This window comes from Gossypium hirsutum, chromosome A12, assembly GCF_007990345.1.
Source record: "Gossypium hirsutum isolate 1008001.06 chromosome A12, Gossypium_hirsutum_v2.1, whole genome shotgun sequence".
Lineage (NCBI taxonomy): Eukaryota > Viridiplantae > Streptophyta > Magnoliopsida > Malvales > Malvaceae > Gossypium > Gossypium hirsutum.
The window spans coordinates 29369347-29378503 of NC_053435.1; positions in this window are offsets into that span (position 1 = coordinate 29369347).

Consider the following 9157-nt stretch of genomic DNA (forward strand, 5'->3'; position numbering starts at 1 on the left):
TTTGATTTAGTATTATAATAGTATGAACGTATATGTCTTATTTGTTGTATAGAAGTTTGATTAAACAGTCAAAGGTATATAATAAATTGGTTGAGTTGTATATGTGAAATTTGGTTGGATTTATGGTATTTGAAATTGGCTTATTTTGACTAGATTAAAATGCTTGTCAAATGGTAAATGCTAGTCAAGTGAGCAATATATATATTGGTTTATGTTGCAAATGAAATTTGATCATTGGATATGCTTGTGTGTAATTGAATAATATTATTATTTAGTCGCAAAGTATGGCTTAATTTAAGCTAAAATGTGTATGTGGAAAAGTATATATATATGTGTGTGTGAATGTATTGACGTTATTTTAGGAGTCCAAATGCTATATTGCAAAATTAATAGATTCAGTCTGTGATGATTAATGTTAAACATGACTTGAATTGATAAAGTTAGTCTATTAATGAACACAAATATGTGCACATAATTTATGATTGAAATGTATAATTTGGATGTGGTTAGATGTGCATAACACTTCGATGTGTAATGTTGCATAATACATTCATATTGCTAAGTTGTTAATACCGTGAATGCTATTGAATAATAAATTGGATTATATGGTTTATTTGATCTAATATATGCATGAATGATTTATGAATTAAAATGCTTGTTTATATTTTTTTATTATTAGGTGTTCGAATAATATTAAAATGATGAGCACATGATTTGAGTGATGTATTATTAAAGTAATTGTGATATGACTTTGGAACATGGCTATTGAAAATTAAATATGATATATGTTTGATATAGGTTCAGTTGAACTTGTGATATGATTTGTATACGCAGTATGATTTATATATATATATTTGCGAATATGACCTATGTGATTATGTGAATGTACTAAAGCTATATTTTTCTTCGATAATACCTCGTAATCCCATTTTGGCGACAGATACGGGTTATGGGTGTTACAGGTATTTAGACTAAACCAATATACTCACGCAAGAGTCAGCTTAGGAACTCACCTTATTCTCTCCTACAGCAGTTCCAAACTCTAGATCCAGACTTCCCTTGTAAAATTTGTAACACCCCTTACCTGAGTCCGAGGCCGGAATTGGGCACGAGGCATTACCTGACTTAACTGCATGCATACAATCATTTCCTAGTTATGAAAACTAGGTCAAACTTAAAACTTTTCTCTTTTAATCTAAAAGTTCTTAATATGGGCCTATGAGGCCCAAATCATGATTTGGAAATAACCCGGGATTAATCCCAACATATTTGAAAAATGCCACTTGAAGCAGGGCACACGCCCGTGTGGCCATTATGACATGGTCGTCTTAAAGGCCCGTGTGGTTCACACGGCCTAAGCACAAGGGGACACGCTCATGCCCCGAGCCCGTGTGAATTAAATTCCAAATTCAAACCTACAAGGATTTTCACACGGCCTGATACACGTCGTTGTCCATGGCCCTTGTCCCTCACACGGCCATGACAGGCCCGTGTTCTAGCCCATGTCTAAAAACCTTGACATTCTATTTCTGACGTTAGCAACAATTTAGGGGCACACGACCAAGGCACACGCCCATGGCCAAAGGCCGTGTCCTCGACACGACTGAGACATATGGCCGTGTCTCTACCCGTGTGTTCACTACCATACATTCTAACTTGCAAATTCGAGGTGCAGGGGACACGCGGCCGAACAACACACCCATGGGGCTAACCGTACGTCACACACTACCCAAACACACACCCATGTGTATACTCGAGTGGACAATATAAGGCTATCTACCAAGCCTTCTGCCACCCTAAAACACAATCTAATACCATCCATCAGACCAAAGTCTATCATAACATGATTTCCCAATCAAGCAACCATAACTAAGACCTATATACATTTCGCATATGTTTAAACGGCTAATTTATGTACTTTGCTATCCAAACACTGAAATTCACATGCTCAACCATGCCAACAATTTTCTTATTCATGAAAGACCCTTTTGTATTCATATAACAGCTTTCAATATTAGCCATTTTTCATGGCCTTATACAAAATGAGTCAAATGCTAAAACAAGCCAACACATTTAGCCCCAAAACAGGTTAACACTAAAACAAGACAAAAGTTCCTATACATGCCATAATCAAAATAAAAGAACTAACTATACCAAGTGCTTCAAATGATAGTGTGACTAGTTTCTCCAATGTATGCGATGATCCTCGAGCTACTTTGGCGGCACTATAAGAAAATAGAAAGGAAAAGGGGTAAGCATAAAGCTTAGTAAGTTGCATGAAAATAAACATCAACTAATTATCATACAACAATATGCTCATAACATTTCTTAGCTTGTCCATGAACACAACGAATAGACATAAGTACAACTTACTCATCACCATCCAATACAATTCATATGGCATATATTGAGCCCACATCTCTTACATTTCAAGTAGGTACCTGTACCACTCACCACATGGTCATAACTTTTCTCATTTCGATACAAATCATAAATCTTTTGTTGAATCATTTGGAATATTACCGGATACTCAATAACCTCGAACATGGGAAAAAATGCTGACGCCATGTCCCAGACATGGTCTTACACTAGCTAGCACATTGAAGTTGACGTCATGTCCCAGATAGGTCTTACACTGACTCCCATAATTGAGGCCGATGCCATGTCCCAGACAGGTCTTACACTGGCTCTCATCTATCGATGTAGATGCCATGTCCCAGACAGGTCTTACACTGACACACAACAAGCTGACGCCATGTCCCAAACGGGTCATACACTAGCTTGTGTATCCCGAGGCCGATGCATGTCCCAGACATGTCTTACACTAGCACTCATGATGTGGTCGATGCATGTCCCAGACATGTCTTACATTGGCTCACATACAACCCAATGTTATGGTATGAATATCCAAGTCTATTCCAAATGTTCAACCGGAAGTCTTTACTACAGTAATTTCTCGACATGCATTCTCATAATCACAATTCAGCAATTCATGCAATATAAATTCAATCATACATCATAGCAATTTAGTTGCATTATTAACATACAACTTACATTGGTATACAAAACATGAGCGACTATTTCGACTTAGTCCGTTAGCTTGGCTTTTCCTCGGTCTAGGCCCGAATTTTGTAATTCTTGATCTAAAATAATAAGAATTCACAAATTTAATCATTTTATCGATCTAGGTACTCAACAATTTATAATTGGGCAAAATGACCATTTTACCCCTAGACTCGAAAATTGATTTTTATCACATTTTTCTCATTAATCAAGCCTAGTCGAATAATTTTTATACTAGGAGTAGCCCACAATTCTCATTATTTCACACATTTATTACCTATTTTTCAACTTATGCAAAATGGTCCTTAGTTAGGGTTTCCATGAAAACTACTTCACAAAAGTTGTTTATCACAACCATGACTCATTTTCTTCCATAAAATTTCAAAAAACAAAATGAACACTCTCATGGTAAAACCCTAGACTTTTAACCATTTTGCAAAATAGCCCCCTCATTTGAAAGCTCATGCCATAAGGGTTCCAAAAATACAAAAATTATCAAGAATGGTCATGAAAATCACTTACTTTCAAGAGTGAAGAGTTGCTACAACTTTTGAGCTCCTAAAACTCCCAAAATGGCTGAAATTTTTGGTGCAAAAAGATGACACTATTGCTATCCTTTCTTTTTTTTTTAGTCAAAATTGGTCACCTAAACCACCTAACTTTGAAATTTTGACTCTTTCTTGACCCTATGGCCGACCCAGCTTCCTATAAGTGTCTATCTACATTTTAAATGCCCCCAAATATGGTCCTTTAGCAATTTAACACCTTTGGCTATTAAAACAAAAGTCTTGCCCTTTATGCGATTTAGTCCTTTTTCGTAATTAAGCTCACAAACGCTAAAATTAATTCACCAAATTTTTCATGCATTAATATAATCATGCTATAAAATCAAAATAATAATTAAATAATTTCTCTGACTTTATATTTTTGGTCTCAAAATCACTGTTCTGACTAAACTCAAAATCGGGCTGTTACAAAATCAGTAGTAACTACTACTATAGAACATGGAAACTCATCAGGATCTATTCAAATACCCCCCCTTTTACCATTATTTCTAACACCAAAAATCCCCAAACAGAGCATTATATCATCCATCTTACAGATTTACCAAGTTAATAGATTTACTCTTTCACAACATAATATAGAGGGTCAAAAATCTTAACTTGACATGGAGCATTCATAGGTAAAGATCCTAACCTACAAAGATATTTAGTATAAACCAATATACACACATAAGAGTCAGCTTAGGAACTCACCTGATTCTCTCCTATCGTAGTTCCAAACTCCAGATCCAGACTTCCCTTGTAAGACAGCAGCAACTACTACTACAGAACATGGAAACTCATTAGGATCTATTCAAACACCCCCATTTTACCATCATTTCTAACACAAAAAATCCCCAAATAGAGCTTTATATCATCCAACTTACGGATTTACCAACTTAATAGATTTACTCTTTCACAACATAATATGGAGAGTCAAAAATCTTACCTTGACATAGAGCATTCATAAGTAAAGATCCAAACCTACAACTTAGCTTAAGTAAAGGAAGGAAATACTCTATGTTCCTTTACATCTACACAAAAATACTTCTTGAAGAAGGAAGAAGAAAAACCCTCTTTTTCCAATCCTAATTATCTAAATATACAACCTTTGTACCTATGGGCACTTAACACGCGTCATAATCCTATTCAATTTGTCGTATAGGTGGTTTACAGCTGTAAGGAAACATGTACAAAAATATAACATTTCACATATATCGATTATTTTCATCATTTGTTCCTAACACCCTGTTAGAATGCAACCAGCACCATAACGAACCAACTTGACGTACTATACTCTCCAACGATGACCGATTGCCTAAAATTTCATAATACATTATCAAGATCCTTTCTTTAACAATCGTTCTTCTAGGATAATTTCTCGTAATAATGCAATGCCTACTACGCGTCCACATTTACACATTGAGAGCATCAGTTGTGTAAATAGCACTACGCCACTCAAGTACTACTCGATTTACCCGCCAATTTTGGAACCCGCTAAAATCAAGAGTTGTAGACTTGGTGGTCTTCCATGGAAGTTGCAACTTCACACCTTAAATGTCACAACAATAGGCCACCTCGTTGTATCATCCCCCATTAAGGTAGCGACTTTGACTCTACTTTATTTTGAAAACCTGTAACACCCCTTACCCATATCCAAGGCTGGAACAGAGTACGAGGCATTACCAGACTTAACAATACACATAGATGAAAATTGGGCCATAAAATTTCATTTAATTCAAAACTTTTCGACCACATGTGTAACAAACAAAGCTAACTATATCATCACATCAAAACATAGGACATGGCACGATTAATTAAACTTATAAACCATAATGGATAAGGACTACATCTCAAGATCATATACGACAACTCAATGCAGACTGATATGTATGGTCAAAATCATAATAAAAATACATATCACAAACCAACCTCCTATACATGCCACTCACTTGTTATTTCTAATATTTGAATTAATTCTCTCAAAATGATAGTTTGATAGTGTGATTTTGCCTCCGACGATCTCCAACCCCGAGCCGACCTGCCAATACTAAAGAAATGGAGAGGATGGGTAAGCTTTACGCTTAGTAAGTTCATATGAAAATAATAAGCAATTACTACCAAGCTTTTCAAGATAAAACACTATAATTGTACAATTACACATGTTTAGGTTAAGCTATATTATCGAGTTACAGTTACTAAATCATTCATATATGAAGCTACAAAACTCCAAATTTAGTTTCGTTAATTTTACTGGAAACTATATTCATATATATTTCTCCCATAAAATTTCCAGAATTTTGGGTTTAGCCAATTAGTATATTTTATTCATTAGAGTTTCCCCTGTTTCAGGGTACAACTACTCTGACCCCTGTGCACTACGAACCAAGTTTCTCCCTGTACAGAGTTTCAACGACCATGCCGTTTGTTTATCTTAAAAATAGACTCAATAAGAAATCCATACATGTAAGGTATGACTCTTAATAAGTTTTGTAAAATTTATGGTGAATTTCTAAAGTCAGAACAGGGGATCTCGAATTTATTCTGACACTGTCTCACAAATATTATAATATCACATAATATATAACTCTTTTGCTCCCCCTGTTTCTTTTATATGAAAATAGACTCATTAATCTTTAATTCCATAATTTTTTTTTGAAATTTAATTAAACTTACACAATTTTTGGTAAATTTTCAAATTCATGCACTGCTGCTGTTCAACACTGTTTTACTACTAAAGTTCGCTTTTACACAATTCACTAAATCCATTCCATTTTACCGAGGTTCGCTCAAATATCGAGCATATTACTTATAAATTCAAATAAACATATACTTGCACTTGTTCATCACATAATCACTTTCACATGTATTTTTATTTAATCGATTTCCCGTTGAACTCATCGGAATAATAACAGATACACAATTGCCTACACATTTTCCCATTTCCACACTTGTAGCCGAAGCTATCTGGTACGCATAATAGCCTGCACTTAGTACTACACATGCGACCAATAATCTGGTACACGTAGTAGCCTGCACTTAGTACTACACATGTGATCACAGTTTTCAGGTACGCATAGTAGCCTGCACTTAGTACTACACATGCGACCAATTATCCAGTACACGTAGTAGCCTGCACTTAGTACTACATACGTGATCTCACAATAGTTCATTTGTATCGTTTCTATTCCGAAGGTTCAACCGAGAAATTCCTCACTTTTCAACATTTTACTAAATTGTCCGTAATCAATTTAAATTCATAACTTACATCAAATAACCATTTGATAGGCAGCCACATTTCATATGATATCAAAATATAATAACATAAAAGGAATCGATAGATTATTTATGTACGAACTTACTTGAAGTATCGATCTCACTATCCATAGTACCAATTGTCCATTCATAGTATAATAAGACACAACTCAAATATCAAATCAGCTTTTAAGAATTTACATAACATATATCACATATTTCATATATCAGTTGTCATGTATCATCATTTTCTTGCATTTCATGTAACATCCTTTCATGTCATATTTCCACATCATAAACACCATTCCATCAACTTTTCCAATATATTAAATCATACAATATATGCAATAATAGTAAGAAATATAATTCAAACATATCATTGCATTATTATTATCATACGAACTTACCTCGATCCAGAAACGGCAATTTACCATTTTAGTCCATAACCTTGTATTTTCCTGATTTAAGCTCGAATCTCAATCTCCTTCATCTATAATATCACATTTAGCCTAATAATTAGTCACACTATTCATACGGGTCCAAAAATCATATTTTTACAAATTTTCATTTTGACCCCTAAACTTTTGCATATTTGCACTTTTGCCATAAGGTTCAGAAATTAAACTTCATTCTATTTTCTTATGTTTTATGACATGCTGATCATTTTTCCCTTCTATGGCAACATCAAATTCTCACTCTAACATGTACTTATGACTATTAGGTATTTTTATCGATTAAGCCCTTTTACTCGTTTTCACTTAAAACCGAGTAGTACAAGTTGTCTAACATAATTTAAAACCTCATATTCTATCATAAAACACCAAAATACACAAATTTTACCTATGGGTATTTTTCCAATTATGAACCCTAGGTTGAATTATTGCTAGCATAAGCTAAATCAAGTTACCGGGACTCCAAAAACGTAAAAAAAATCATTAAAAACAAGGCTAGAACGGACTTACAATCGAGCATGGAAGCTTGGAAACCCTATCCATGGAGTATCCCTTGGTATACACGTCCATGGTGAAGAAGATGAACAAAATTGGCTTTTAATTTTGTATTTTAATTCATTTTACCCCTAAATAACCAAAATGCCCTTTTTACTAAACTTTCCAAAAATTCCATCCATGTCCAATTTTTGTCCATAAACTTAGAAATTGGTCAAATTTCTATTTAATACCTCTTAATTAATATTTCAAAGCAATTTCATACTAGAAACTTCTAGAATGCAAGTTTTGCAATTTATTCAATATAGCCCCTAACTTCAAATTAAGCACTTTATGCATAAAATTTCTTCACGAAATTTTCACACAATCATGCAATCATATCATAGACCTCAAAATAATCATAAAATAATTATTTCTATCTCGAATTTTTGGTCACAAAACCACTATTCTTATTAGGCCCTAATTCGGGATATTACAACTCTCCCCCCTTTAGAGATTTTCGTCCCCGAAAATCTTACGGGAAAAGTGGTCTTCACTTAGATTCCTCAATTTCATATTCAGTGCTGAAGAACTTTCACTCAGGCGGTGCCTCCAATATATCTCTTTAATTTCTCATATATTCTGAAAGCTTACGGGCTCATCTCTTAATTGTTCTTAAATTTTCAACCCTTCTCCGTTTCCCTTGTCATCTTGACATAAAACCAGATCTCAATTTGGTTAATGGAGACTAAAATTCCAAGAAATCCAACAATCAAAGGGACCTGCACTCTTCCGAAATAATCATACAAATTTTTATCATCAATAAATCACAATCCAATAACATCTGAATCAAATTACAATACACGTCATTTCTTTCTAAATGAATAGGGAAATTTTCACTGTGAGCTTCATACAATTCTTTTTGTATAAGCCACAGAATAATAATAATAATACCATGAATCAGATCCAATCTAAAATTCAACATCAGAAGTCGATCCTCACTGTACTCTTTTAGTTTACTACTCACTATCACATTTCCCTCTTTCCGCTACGGAAATAATTCTGATATAACCTCGAAAATAATCCTTTCTTCTAGTTACAAAACAATCCATCATGTCATCCTTTACTATTCATTCATTACGTTAATTAAAACCGTCTCAATTGCATTAGTTCAAGTACCAAAATATCTCAATTGAAGACATTAACTATAATTGACTTACTTGAGAGAAGTAATCCACCATACCGATTGAAACTCGCACTTTTATCACTTATACCTTTACTGTTGTCAAACCTTACACGAAAATTAGAAAAATCCCAATACTAAAATCACCACATCACCCAAATCAAATCAGAAGTATAGTCATACTTGAC